At 50.0% G+C, this 12,968-nt stretch overlaps 1 protein-coding gene across 4 annotated transcripts in view; it reads right to left on the minus strand.

Annotated features, from left to right (window-relative positions):
- The window catches only part of CHST11 (carbohydrate sulfotransferase 11), a 264,903-nt gene that overhangs the window by 50,063 nt on the left and 201,872 nt on the right, over positions 1 to 12,968 (minus strand). The gene's annotated exons all lie outside the window — the stretch shown is intronic.

The raw sequence follows: 12,968 nt of genomic DNA on the forward strand, positions 1-12,968 counted from the left end.
GGGTCATCCCCTCCGAGTGGAAGGAAAGTTTCATGTCGTATTGTTCTTCACAAGAAATTTCCATGCCTTTTGTTTTTCAAACACACTGAGGCACGTGGAACATATAAATCGGCAGAAACTCAGGCCACTAAATACCCTCTTCCAAGTGCCCTGAGGTTGAAGCTGGGTGTGTTCCTCGGGGCACCGCGGGAGGCCTTCCTAGGGGGCCAAGGTGGCCCGGCAAGGCGGGACGACAACCTTCCATTCCCTCTGTACCTCGGGGACAGGCGGCTGAGGCTGAATTAACCAGGGGAGACCTCTGAAGGCTGGGGTTCTGGGAACACCAACAGAGTGGTTTCGCTTGGGGACATCAGCTGCTTCAAATTATGAACTGCTCCAAACAGAGTGCACATTAACACGTTTTTCAGCCCTGGAAGGAGACCAAGGGACTCGGGCCACAGCCTTCATCTTCAGACTCTTCTGGGGGAAGGCTTCCAGCTGAGAGGCCCGGGCAGGAGAGAGAGGGCAGGGGTAGAAGGTCCCGACCCCCTTCCCTGACCAGCAGCAACTCACAGGATGCCTGTGTGGAGCCTGAACGCCAAAGGGGAGGGGAAGCCGCCCCGTCCCATGCCACCCTCTCCCTCTCCCCGACATCGGCAGTTCGACAAACGTTTGAGTTCCTGCTCGGTGGCAGGCATCGGGCCAGGCCCTGGACACATAACCCGTTCAAGTAACCTTAGTGTCTGCTCTGAATCAGGCCCCAAGGATCCATTGTAAGAATACAGTAATAACTAACAGCTACGGGGCCAGGCACTGTTCTAAATGCTTTTCACATGTTAACTCATTCATCCTCAAAACATCAAAAGTGATTTCTAAGCGGAGGCCTGAAGGAAGCGAGGAAGTTAACCAGGAGCGTGTCTGGGGAAGTGAGACAAAGGCCCAGTCGGGCGCCTGCCGGGCGTGTGCCTGGCAGGTGCAGGGGCCCCCCGCGAGCCGGGGATGCGGTGGGGAGGACCCGGGCCTTCACCGGGCGGTGGAGGGTGGTGCGGGACTGCCAAGCTCCCACCTGTGTTCTCCAACAGGTCTGCTGCAGCACTAGAATGTTCCTTGGTGGGAAGAGGGGTGGAGGCTGGGATAATCCAGGAGAGGCGGGAAGAAAGAGCAGCAGTGGGGGTGGGGAGAAGCCGCCGCACCCCGGATCTATTTTGAAGGTAGAACTGAGAGGATGTGCGTGCGGGCTGAGCACGTGCACGGAAGACAGGGTGTCCAGGAACGCTGCGAGGATGTCGCCCTGAGCAGCCGGAAAGAGCGGATGCCATTGGCTGAGGCGGGAGATGTGAGATGAGCAGCTTTCGTCAATTCCAGGCATGTTAAATCGCAACGTCCAATGAAGATGTCCAGGAAGCGGGTGGGGAGACGGGTCTGGGGCGCAGGGGGCCGGGGCGCTAGCCGAGCAACACCATGAACGGGAACGGCAACCGCTTCGTTCGGTAGATGCTCTCACGTGCCTCCGGTGGGCTGGCATTGCCGCGGCCGGTGCAGCAGGGGACCACTCGCCTGGTATGTTCACATGAACCAGCAGGCACGGGAGGACAAGGGAAGGGGCTGGGAGAGTCTGAGAGGCCAGCGTTTCTGGTTGTGAGTCCCAGAGGGGTGTGGGTGTGGGGCCGCAGGGCCAGGAGGTCAGCCGTGACCACCCGCCTGCTGGGCCTCCAAGGCCCTTCCCGGGAGGCAGCGCCCAGAAGCTGCCAATGCACACGGGGGACTCAGACGCCAGGCTTGCATTAGATCTGAACGGTGTCCAATGTGCTGGAATCCATTATCGACTCTCGCTGACCTGCTGTCTGCCCTTGGAGAGATGTCTAAACTGTACGGTCGGAGCCAACACCAGCCAAGACAAATGGCCGGGGATGTGTTAATGTTTCCAATGTGCTTTAAGATGCCGCTGGGGGCAGGGTGGGATCTGGGAAGGAGGGGCGACCTGCCACAGTGGGCTGGGATGAAGGGCTGAGATGAGTGCCTGTCTGTGCCCTTCCTGGAGCTTCCTAAGGGACCCCGAGGGATCCCCTGGGCCCAGGTGTCCCACGCCCCGCAGGCCCGCATCTTCACACCTACGTCCAGGGCGTGGGTTCGGGGCTGCCCCGGGTTGCCAGCCCCGCCGGCAGTGTGACTGGGCAAAGGACTCACCCTCCCTCTGCCTCAGTTTCCACATCTATCCGTCTCGCAGGATTCTTGAAGTAGCAGAGCATGAACCAGTACGGTGTCATTCACGGTTAACGGTCATGATGGTTTCCTGAGCACCTAGAATGTGCTGGCCCGACGGACGCCTTGCCATCTTACAACTTGTCCATTGCCCATTTCAAAGAAATCCTTCATGCCAGCACATTCTAGATGAGCTATGCCAGGTGGGGAGACTCTCTCCAAGGAGCTGTGAAGATGGAAGGGAGCAGAATTTCTCAGCCTGCTTGTTGAGTGAATGAAAGATGGCCTTTCAGGATCCAAGGTGATTCTGTGGCCACGTGACCACATGCTCGGGGCAGCGTGTGAACTTGTGAGTTCTGACCACCCCAGCCCAGCCTGGCTGCCGGAAGTGCAGGCCTCCCAGAAGTCCCCCCTGACCTCAACCCAGATGAGCTTGGATTGGAAAAATATCGGGAACTCATGATGGGGATGGGGGACAGTCTACGGCCGGGGTCACACTGTGCCTCTGCTGTGTTCCAGCACCCAAGTGGGCATCAGGCTCCGTCCTCCTTGTCCAGTCCCAGCTAGCTGTCCACTGACCAGCCTTGGGGTGGCCCAGGTCCCTGCTTCCCATTTAATTCCCTGACTCCATTCCTGACTTCCCATCCTTAAGTCTTACCTGGAGGACCACGCGGGTCTGCCCTGAATGCTGTCTTTAGCGTCTGCTTGACTTCCAGGCAGCCCAGCCCAGGGCCCCACCTATAATCATCTCCAGGCCCCTCTTAGACTTTGAGAATAGCCCACCCACAGTGTGCCTGAGGGGTACACTTCACAGAAAGCAGGGAACTTCTGGTTTTAACCTCAGTGATTTGTTTTGCCTGGTCTTCCGTAATGTTGGGGATGAAAATGTCTTATTATAAGATTTTCAGAGACATCAAAAGGATTGACCCCATCACTTTAATAGAGAGAATTACAAGCTGGTGGAGAGAGTGGAGGTCTTATGGGTACAAAGACTCGAGTTTGGATTCAGCGAGGTGTCTCAGGAGCTGGTTCCCCTTGGACTCAGCCCCTCTGAGACTCAGCTTCCCCACCTGTGTCAGATGGGATGGTTATAAAGATGAAATGAGACCATGTATGTAATGAATGTGTAAAGGGACTGGACGGTGGCAGGGACTTAGCATTATTATTGTCGTTACTGCTGCTGTTATTTTATTTATTTATTTATTTTTGCCTATCCAGCTCCTGTGAGCTTTCCTTTCCGAATCTTACGGCTGCTTATACCCTTAAACTTCTCACTGCGCCATTTTCCCTAAAGCGGCCGCAATGGCGGAAAACTTCCCTTCGCTGGGATATTGGAAGATATCCCAATAATGCCTGTCATTGTACAGGTACACAATGAGGTTCGATAGCTGTTAGTTATCTAACATAACTAATAATAATACTAATATATTACCAGGTGTCAGACACTGTGCTAATTGCTTTCTGCACATTATTCTCATGTAATAACCCTCTTGATCTTACATAGGAGTTTATTATGCAAAATAGGTATATTTTGCAGATGAGGAAGCTCAGGAAACTGAGGTACTGAGTGAATGTGCCCAACGTTACATAACTAGTAAGACGTAGGGATGAGATTAGAACCCAGATGATTTAACTTTGGGATCTGCCCTTGTGACCACCATACTGCCTCACGAATACGTAATTTTCAGAGCAAATATAGAAGGGAAAAAAACCCCACTGATGTTTATTTAATCTGGGATTTCTAGAGTTGAGTCATGAATCATGGGTGATGGGATAAAATGAATTCCAGAAGTTGTGTGTGGACAGCTGGAAGAAAGACACGCATCAGATAGGCAAAAAATAGTCGGATAGGCAAAAAATTAGGTTGGCCAGGACTATTCCCGGTTCTAAGTGAAACCAAGAGGCGATCAGGGGAAGGATTACACAGAAGATGAAATTATCCAGGATTCCCAGTGAGGCTTCTGACCTCACCACCCGGCAAGCTGAGGACGGCATCATTTCCTGCCCCTGCTGAGCAGCGTTCTGCCGGCACTACAAGGGGCAGATAAGAGCCTTTCTCTGAATCACTGAAGAGATCCAACCCCAACTGGACAACGGGGCTCCTGTTACTCTGCTTATTTCATGGATGAGAAAACTGAGGTCCGGGAAAGCGAAACAGCTTGTTCAAGGTCCCACGACAGGTAAGTGGAAGTCGTGTCACCCATCAACCTCACTCATTCATCCAACAGACACACAATGAACACCGACTGTCTGAAATTCACCAGGAGACAAATGCCACGTTCTCAGTGACTCAACAATCCAGACCAGCACTGTCCCACAGAGACAGGGTAAGCCACGGTTGTAATTTAAAATGTTCCCATGGCCACATTTAAAAAGTGAAAAGAAACAGGTGAAATTAATCTTCAATCTATATAGCCAAAATTTTAATGTTTTAACATGTCATCAATATTTAACAATATTACTAAGATATTTCATTTTTGGGGGGGGTACAAGGCTTTGAAATCCAATGTGTATTTTACACTGAAAGCACATCTCAATTTGGACTGAATACATTTCAAGCATTCCATGGCTGCATATGACTAGTGGCCACCATAGTGGACGGCACAGATATAGATCCATGGATCTCAATCTCCGTATTAGAATCACATGGAGAGCTTGTCAAAAAGTGCAGATTTCCAGGTCCCACCCAGAGATTCCTGAGAGTGAAGGCAAGGCCTGGGAATCTGTATTTAAGACACAATTTTTTTTTTAAATGTTTATTTTTGAGAGAGAGACAGAGCACAAGTGGGGGAGGGGCAGAGAGAGAGGGAGAAACAGAATCCAAAGCAGGGTCCGAGCTGCTGGCACAGAGCCTGATGCAGAGCTCGAACTCATGAACCGTGAGATCATGACCTGAGCTGAAGTTGGACACTTAACCAACTGAGCCACCCAGGCTCCCCTGGGAATCTGTATTTTAACTAGCATTCTAGGCGATTCTGAACGTTATTTTGGAACCAGTGAGCTGATAAAATGAAGCACAGCCCAGTAATTTGTTGTACCTAATAGAGAATGGCCATTTAGCTAGTGAACACTCTTCCTTCATTCCCATTGATTAGGGAAAGCTTGATCTTCATTAGCAAAATCTGAATTAAAGGCATCAGGTTACAGTCAGTTGAATTACTTTTAAGAATAAAGAGTAAACTCCAAAGAGTTTTCAAGTAGAGGGTGTTTGTTTAGGTAAGGCTTCCTGATTAAAAATAAAGAATATTCATCCACACACTTTGTTAAACTCCTTAAAAGCTAATTAATTCTCTTAAGATGAAACACACCTTCCAACAAGTCTCCAGCACTAATTTGCAGAACAGAGAACTTCTTGGCGGACAATGGGCAGCTGGATGGTCATGGTGCCTACACGGAACTGGGAGCGGGGGAGTGAGGAGATCTTCATCACGAACTTTAATTATGCACGTGCTGTATGCCAGAATCGGTCCTCAGCCCTGAAGCTACAGGGGTGGATGAGGACGGGTCATGCTTGGGAAGAGTTCACACAGTAGCTAGTGGGACAGGTGAGGATGTGCACAGCTCTATGGGAGCACAGAAGGGAAAAGGTCAGTTCTACCCGGAGCACAGAGGGCTCCTCAGAGAAGAATGGAGCTGAGCCTTGGGCGACCACAAAGTGTTTAACAGGTAGACACCGTGGTGGTGGCAGAGGGAGCGAGTAACTTGTCACTGAGTGTCTGGAGAACTGTGGACAAGGAGATTAGATGCCAGGGCAGAGGAGACCGAGGTGATGCAGGGAAATGAGCTGGAGCAGGGATGGTGAAATGCCTTGACAGCCAGGCTAAGTCCGGGAGGTAATGAGGGGCCATAACCGTGGTTATAGGGATACACACAGGAAGGCTTCTGTCAATGATGGATGAATGGATTGATAAACGACTGACTGAATGAATGGGGGACCCGCAAGCCAGGAGGCCAGCGAGGCTGAAGGGCAGCTGTTCAGGCGAGAGGTGGTAACGAGACCTGGCCCAAGTGCTAACAGCAGATGCGAGATGTTTTCTTTTTTCTTTTTTTAATTTTCTTTTTTTAATGTTTATTCATTTTTGAGAGACAGAGCGAGACGGGGCATGAGCGGGGAAGGGGCAGAGAGAGGGAGACACAGAATCTGAAACAGGCTCCAGGCTCCGAGCTGTCAGCACAGAGCCCGACACGGGGCTCGAACTCACGGACTGTGAGATCATGACCTGAGCTGAAGTCAGACGCTCATCCGACTGAGCCATCCAGGTGCCCCGTGAGATGTTTTCAAATGACCCAGAGTAAGAAAGGTACGACTTGGGGAGATTGCTGTAGGGAGTCGCCTTCCACATGGCGAAGTGCCGAAATGCAATGCTATTGTGCGGGAGGCTGAAAGTCCCAGGAAAGCAAGGAAGAGGCTCGTGAAGCCAGAATCTCCAAAAGCCCCGAGGAAGGGAGATGCTGAACCCTGAGATTTCCAAAGCATTCTTTTTCATGGGCATGCTTAGGCACTTCAGTGCAAGATCCTCATTTAAAAAAAATCTTCTCTTTTTCTATAGGGAGATCATCGATTTGGTCAGAAATGCAAAATAGCTGACAAAATCAAGTGTCTGGGAGGATATAGGAAAGCAGGAGCCTTCGGCCACTGCTGGTGGGTGTCCTGACACACAGTATATCCTGTAGAGAAACTCTCGTGCTTGGGCATGCAGTGACAGGCATGCACCAGAACGTTCAAGTCAACGTCGTCTGCACTAGCAAAAACTCGGAAGCAACCTATGTGCCTGCTTATAGGGGGTGGATACATGAGGAATAGTTATACGATGGGAAACAGTAGTACAATTAAAACCAACAGAGGGCTGGACCTCAAAACACAAGGTTGAGTGCGACAGGGCAATTGAAGGATAACATACTCAGGACGACAGCGCCTGCCCGGGCTAGGACAACACACACCATAGGCATACTGTATACATAGCGTGGATGTAAACGTGTAAAAACACAGGCTGGGGGTTCCTGGGTGGCGCAGTCGGTTAAGCGTCCGACTTCAGCCAGGTCACGATCTCGCGGTCCGTGAGTTCGAGCCCCGCGTCGGGCTCTGGGCTGATGGCTCGGAGCCTGGAGCCTGTTTCCGATTCTGTGTCTCCCTCTCTCTCTGCCCCTCCCCCGTTCATGCTCTGTCTCTCTCTATCCCAAAAATAAATAAACGTTGAAAAACACAGGCTGGAATTTATGGTAAATCCACAATAGGAGACGGACAGAACGGGGATAAAGAGGAGACAGGAAAGAGATTATGAATTATTTCTACCATATATGCAGACCTACACAAGATCTGAAACAAACACGCCCATGTGGAGAAAAAAGTGTTTATTATACTATTTGCTACACTTTTCTTTCAAAAATTTCCCAGACTGGGGTGGGGGGGGGGGGTGGGGGGAGAAAAAATGGCGGAGGGGGAAGGAGCCAAACAGAAGGCTTGGAAATTACCCAGCCCGACCAACTGGCCTCACCACACAGCAAAGGAGCAGGCAGATGGTTACAAAACGTACCTGGAAGGTATTCCTTGGGGTCTAACAGTCCATTTAATACACTCAGATGACTGCGCGGGCAAAGGAAAAATAAACACACTTTCTGTGCTTCCCTTCCTCAGCCCTGCATCCAGGCCAAAGTAAGGGTGCGGCTGTCACATCATTTATTTACACAAGGACCTCTTTATCTGCATGTCTCCAGGAACCTTATTCATCTGGTTGGCTCCCCTGGGGACCATCCCACCGTTCCCGGCAGACCAGGAACGTGACCTCACTGTGCAGCACCACATCCAAGTTACAAGTATGTTTGGAACACCAAACATGCACGAGAAAGAACAGTGATTGGGCAAGCTAGGGCTGCTCCTGCATCGTGGGGTTCCTCCCCTATTTCTGTCAAAGAGCTCTGTGGTCACAGAATTCAAAAAAACAATTAATAGTTCGTTAAAGCACATACCGTGTGGAATTGGGAGCAAGGAAGCATTCTTATCACTATTTTTGAAGCCAGATAAAAATATCTGTCTGGAGTTCCTTCTTTGCAGCCAGGAACTGTGCCTTAGTCAGCTCTTTCTCCAGGGCTTTGCACAGAGTAGGTGTTCAGGAAATGCTCGCTCAATAAACAAAACCACGGACACACACACACACGCACACACACACGTTTTGAGAACTATGTTTTTGTTTCTGTGAGTTTCACTTCTCTTCCTGGGGCAGTATCACCTAATGGTTAAGAATGTGGATTCTAGGGGCACCTGGGTGGCTCAGTCAATTTAGCGTCCCACTTTGGCTCAGGTCATGATCTCATGGTTTGCGAGTTTGAGCCCCACGTCGGGCTCTGGGCTGACAGCTCAGAGCCTGGAGCCTGCTTCTGATTCTGTGTCTCCCTCTCTCTCTCTGCCCCTCCCCCACTCACATTCTGTTTCTCTCTCTCAAAAATAAATAAACATTAAAAAAAAAGAATGTAGATTCTAGAATCAAATTGCTTAAGTTCTGGGAACAGACATGGAACCTCTCCTTGCCCAGTACCTCGCAGCATCTTGAAGAGAGCAAGAAGAGGCCCTTAGCACAATAGTTGGTACAAAAAAATGCACTCACTACACTTCGGTAATTTTCACTGGTTAGTCCTCATGGCAAGCCAGGTAGACAGGCCATATCATGTCCATTTTGCAGGCGGGAAAGCTGAGGTTCAAAGAAGTCCTGCGACTTTTTGGAGGTTAGGTAATTTACCAATAAGTGACAATAGGCCGGGATTGGAAAGCAGCTCATCTAACTCCAAAGAGCTTTCCCAAGGAGTTCTGTTGCAATTTCCCACTAGCTGACTCAAGGACCAACTTCCAGAATCTTCTCTGGCTGTTTTGTGTTCCATCCAGCAAAGGGTCTCGTGGGAACTCCCTCAGCCAACTGGAAGCTCCTGATTTCTTCAGAGCCTGGCCAGGAATCTGACTCAGGCCCAGGAGACTCTTAATTCCCACATCAAAGCTGAGACCTCAAAGTCACTCTGGCTAAGTGCAGAGAAGGCAGAAAGTTCTAGTGCAAGAAGGCAGTGGAGACTCCTGATAGGTTTTCATCACTCTGCACTCACCCCAGGGCTGATGCCCAGAGATGAACAGTTCCAGCCACAGCCTGGCCTTTCTGTTCCGAGAGTTCAACGAACCTCGAGCCTATGTGCTCAGAAAAGCTCACGCCCCCCCCCTTCTGCCACGTTCCTGCTTCATTTCCCTGAAGTAAACATGATCCTGGGAGAATGCCTCGCAGGTGGCTCAGGTGAAGGCACGCTCTACATCAAACACATTCCCTCCACAAAAGGTAGTGTCGGAACAGGGGCTTGTGCTCCTGACCGAGAGGGCTCACATTTTTCATGGAAATGACCACCAAAAACACGTTCAAAAACTATCTGTGAATGGCGTCCCGGCCACCAGCGATACCTTTGAACTCCTAGGGCCTGGTGCCGTGCTGACGAGTGGACTCTCACTGGGTGTTCCCGGCAGCCCTGAGAAGTAAGTGGCATCACGTGTATTTTACAGATCAAGGAAACTGAGATTCAAGGAGGTTAAGCAGCGTGTCCGGGGCCTCACTGCCGCTGAGGGGCGGAGGGGGGCTCGAACACAAATCTGCTGGGCTTTTGGACTTCTGAACTGTGGACGTCCCGATACTCAGCTGCCTCCCCACTTCCGCACTGTGTGTCTAATACCTGGCAAAGCTTTCTGTTGGACAGATAATGCCAGTGAGGCCGAGGCAAGACCGTAACCTCCAGCAGAAACCCAACAGCCAGACCTAATCAGACGCCTGGTTGTTTTTTTGTTTTGTGTTTTTTTTTCTTTTATGGTCCTTGAGCTACGAATGACTTTCATAGTTCTACAAGGTTACGTTTTTTTTTTTTTTCAACATTTATTTATTTTTGAGACAGAGAGAGACAGAGCATGAACGGGGGAGGGGCAGAGAGAGAGGGAGACACAGAATCAGAAACAGGCTCCAGGCTCTGAGCCATCAGCCCAGAGCCTGACGCGGGGCTCTAACTCCCGGACCTCGAGATCGTGACCTGGCTGAAGTCGGACGCTTAACCGACTGCGCCACCCAGGCGCCCCTACAAGGTTACGTTTTAAAAAAATTTTTTTTTTTTCGACGTTTTTATTTATTTATGGGACAGACAGAGACAGAGCATGAATGGGGGAGGGGCAGAGAGAGAGGGAGACACAGAATCGGAAACAGGCTCCAGGCTCCGAGCCATCAGCCCAGAGCCTGACGCGGGGCTCGAACTCACGGACCGCGAGATCGTGACCTGGCTGAAGTCGGACGCCTAACCGACTGCGCCACCCAGGCGCCCCCAAGGTTACGTTTTAAATAGTCATAGATATTCCCACCTAACATCCTCAATTTTGCCTCTTGGCCCACAGAGCCTAACATATTTACTACCTGGCCTGTTAAGAAACAGTCTGCACACCCCTCATATAAATAAGCGGCATCCTGTTTTATTTGAGGTCCCAGAGAGTAGGGGTGTGCCTGAAGCCAGAAGCTTGGGACCTCCTCTCTAGACTCAGCCCTTGGTGCCCCTCCAATGCCGGCTCTCACCACCATAGCCCTTCTCTGTCAGGCTAATGGCTACCAATGCATCGGTCTCAGCTTAGCTGTCCCTTCCTCCAGTCCCTTTTCTAGTGGTGTGACAGTGGGTAAGTCACTTACCTTCTCCGTGACTCAATCTCCTCCTCTACCAAATGGAACTGATAACAGTGTTTATGTCACAGGTTCGTCGTGAGGATTCAATGAGTTAATAACATACCTCAAACAGCCAGAACGGTACCTAGCAAATTGCAAGTGCTACGGAAGGGTTCGCCGTTACTGCTAACACGGAATCCACGACGCCAGTGCAACGTCTAATACACAGCAGACGGTCACGCACGCTGCCTGACATCAGAGGCGAGACAACGCGGGCCTCAAGGCCCTGCCGGTCACAGCTGGTCAGAGAGCGTTCGGTCAGAGCAGCCGAGTTCATGGGCTTCTGCTCCAGGACCCGAGGACCGAGGCTCACTCCATGGGTGTAAGTGCTCGTAGCTCTATTCCTGGTCTCCTCTCTACCTTCCTAGATGGAGCACTGATCCTCCCAGTTTGACACAAGTCCTCCCAGACTATTCTCTATACGTTCATAAGCCTCCAGCCTAAGTGCACCTCTAGAAAATATGCCGTAATTTCTGAAGATATATGGTATTGCGCTGCAGGTATCTCTTAGCTACTTGCTTTTTTCTTCAACAGTAGAGTATGAATTTATTAGACTGAGACCTAGCTGATTCTTCCTAATTGTTGCAGAGCATTTCACAGTTCGGATATAATATAGCTCATCTGCCTATCCAAATAATTCCCTATTATAAATATCAGTGCCACAGTGAGTATCTTTGCCGGGCCTCTTTAAGCTCCGGAGAAGTCTTCCGAGATGTTCCCACCTCTTTTCAAGGCAAGCTGTTTCTCACTGTTTTCTCAGGACTGACCAGAGGAAGGCCTCAGATGCTGGTCTTAATGCTTCCATTTCTTTTTCAAATTTTTTCACTTGAGAGAGAGAGAGAGAGAGCAGGAGAGGGGCAGAGGGAGAGAGAGAGGGAATCCTAAACAGTCTCTTTGCTGAGCATGGAGCCCGATTCTCAGGGCTCAATCCATGACCACGAGATCATGACCCGAGCTGAAATCAAGAGTCGGATGTTCAACAGACTCAGCCACCCAAACGCCCCAATACTTCTATTTCTCACATGAGCTAGAGTCACAAATCAACGTTTATTCCTGTCCATGAAGGAAACAACTAAGTACATTTAAAAAAAAAAATTAACAAGCGTTTTAGCTAATAGAAAAAGAGAAATACAGATGAAGTGACTCAACCCTCTGAATGCTGATGATGCTGGGATAGGAAGGAATGTCTACGTTCTCAAGGAACCCCGTGCACTCTCTGGAATGCAATTCTTCCCGTCAATTCCCCTTGAATAGAAAGCTATTAACCGGATTCTCACCTTATTTATAGGTACGGTGTCATTTTAATGAAAACTAAATCTTGCTTGCTCTGTCTTTTCAATCCTTTCTCCGCTCAATTGCTTTCCTGTGGCTACATGGGAATAATTTATATTTAAATCTTCACCTAAGTCACAAGAGTTTTAGCTCACCTGAATGGAGAGGCAATTGCCATTAGACAAATTAAAAAATACTCTGGAGAACTTCATGCAAACTCATCCAGCTCTCCACATTGAACCAACCCGGCTTTGACCTAAATCGTGATTTCTGCACAAAATGTTAGCAGTAAAAAAATGTGTACTTGCATTATGTGAAAAAGGTGTGTGCGGGTTGGGGGTGGGGGGACAGTAAAGAGAAGGGGAGAAACGTCCTCAGGACAGAGGGTTGGGGAAATGGCGCGCAGGGGCAGAGCTGAGAGAGCGCGGAGTGGAGAAAGACGGATTTTTCTCCCACGTTAAGCTGATCGCGCCTTTGCATGCCTCGATTTTCCAGAAGATGGTCTTCCTGGGGCTTTGCCTCTCCCAGCGCAGCCCCAACCTCCCCGCTGTGTTCAAGGCCAGATGCCTCCCCCACCCAGGCTCCAGCCCTGGGCAGGTACCCGACTAACACAGTGCCTGCCACAGAAAGCATCAAACAAACGTAGCTACTTTATTAATCATGTCATTATAGTAAGTGCTCAATAAACAGCTGCTGAATGACTACATGGAAAAAGACTAGACCCGCCCTTCCTCGGCTTCACATGCTGGAGGGAAGTCTTGCCACTGCCTCAACCAGGACGTAGCACACATACGA

This window comes from Puma concolor, chromosome B4 (genome assembly GCF_028749965.1).
Source record: "Puma concolor isolate L17-30 chromosome B4, mPumCon1.1.hap2, whole genome shotgun sequence".
NCBI classification, from domain to species: Eukaryota; Metazoa; Chordata; class Mammalia; order Carnivora; family Felidae; genus Puma; species Puma concolor.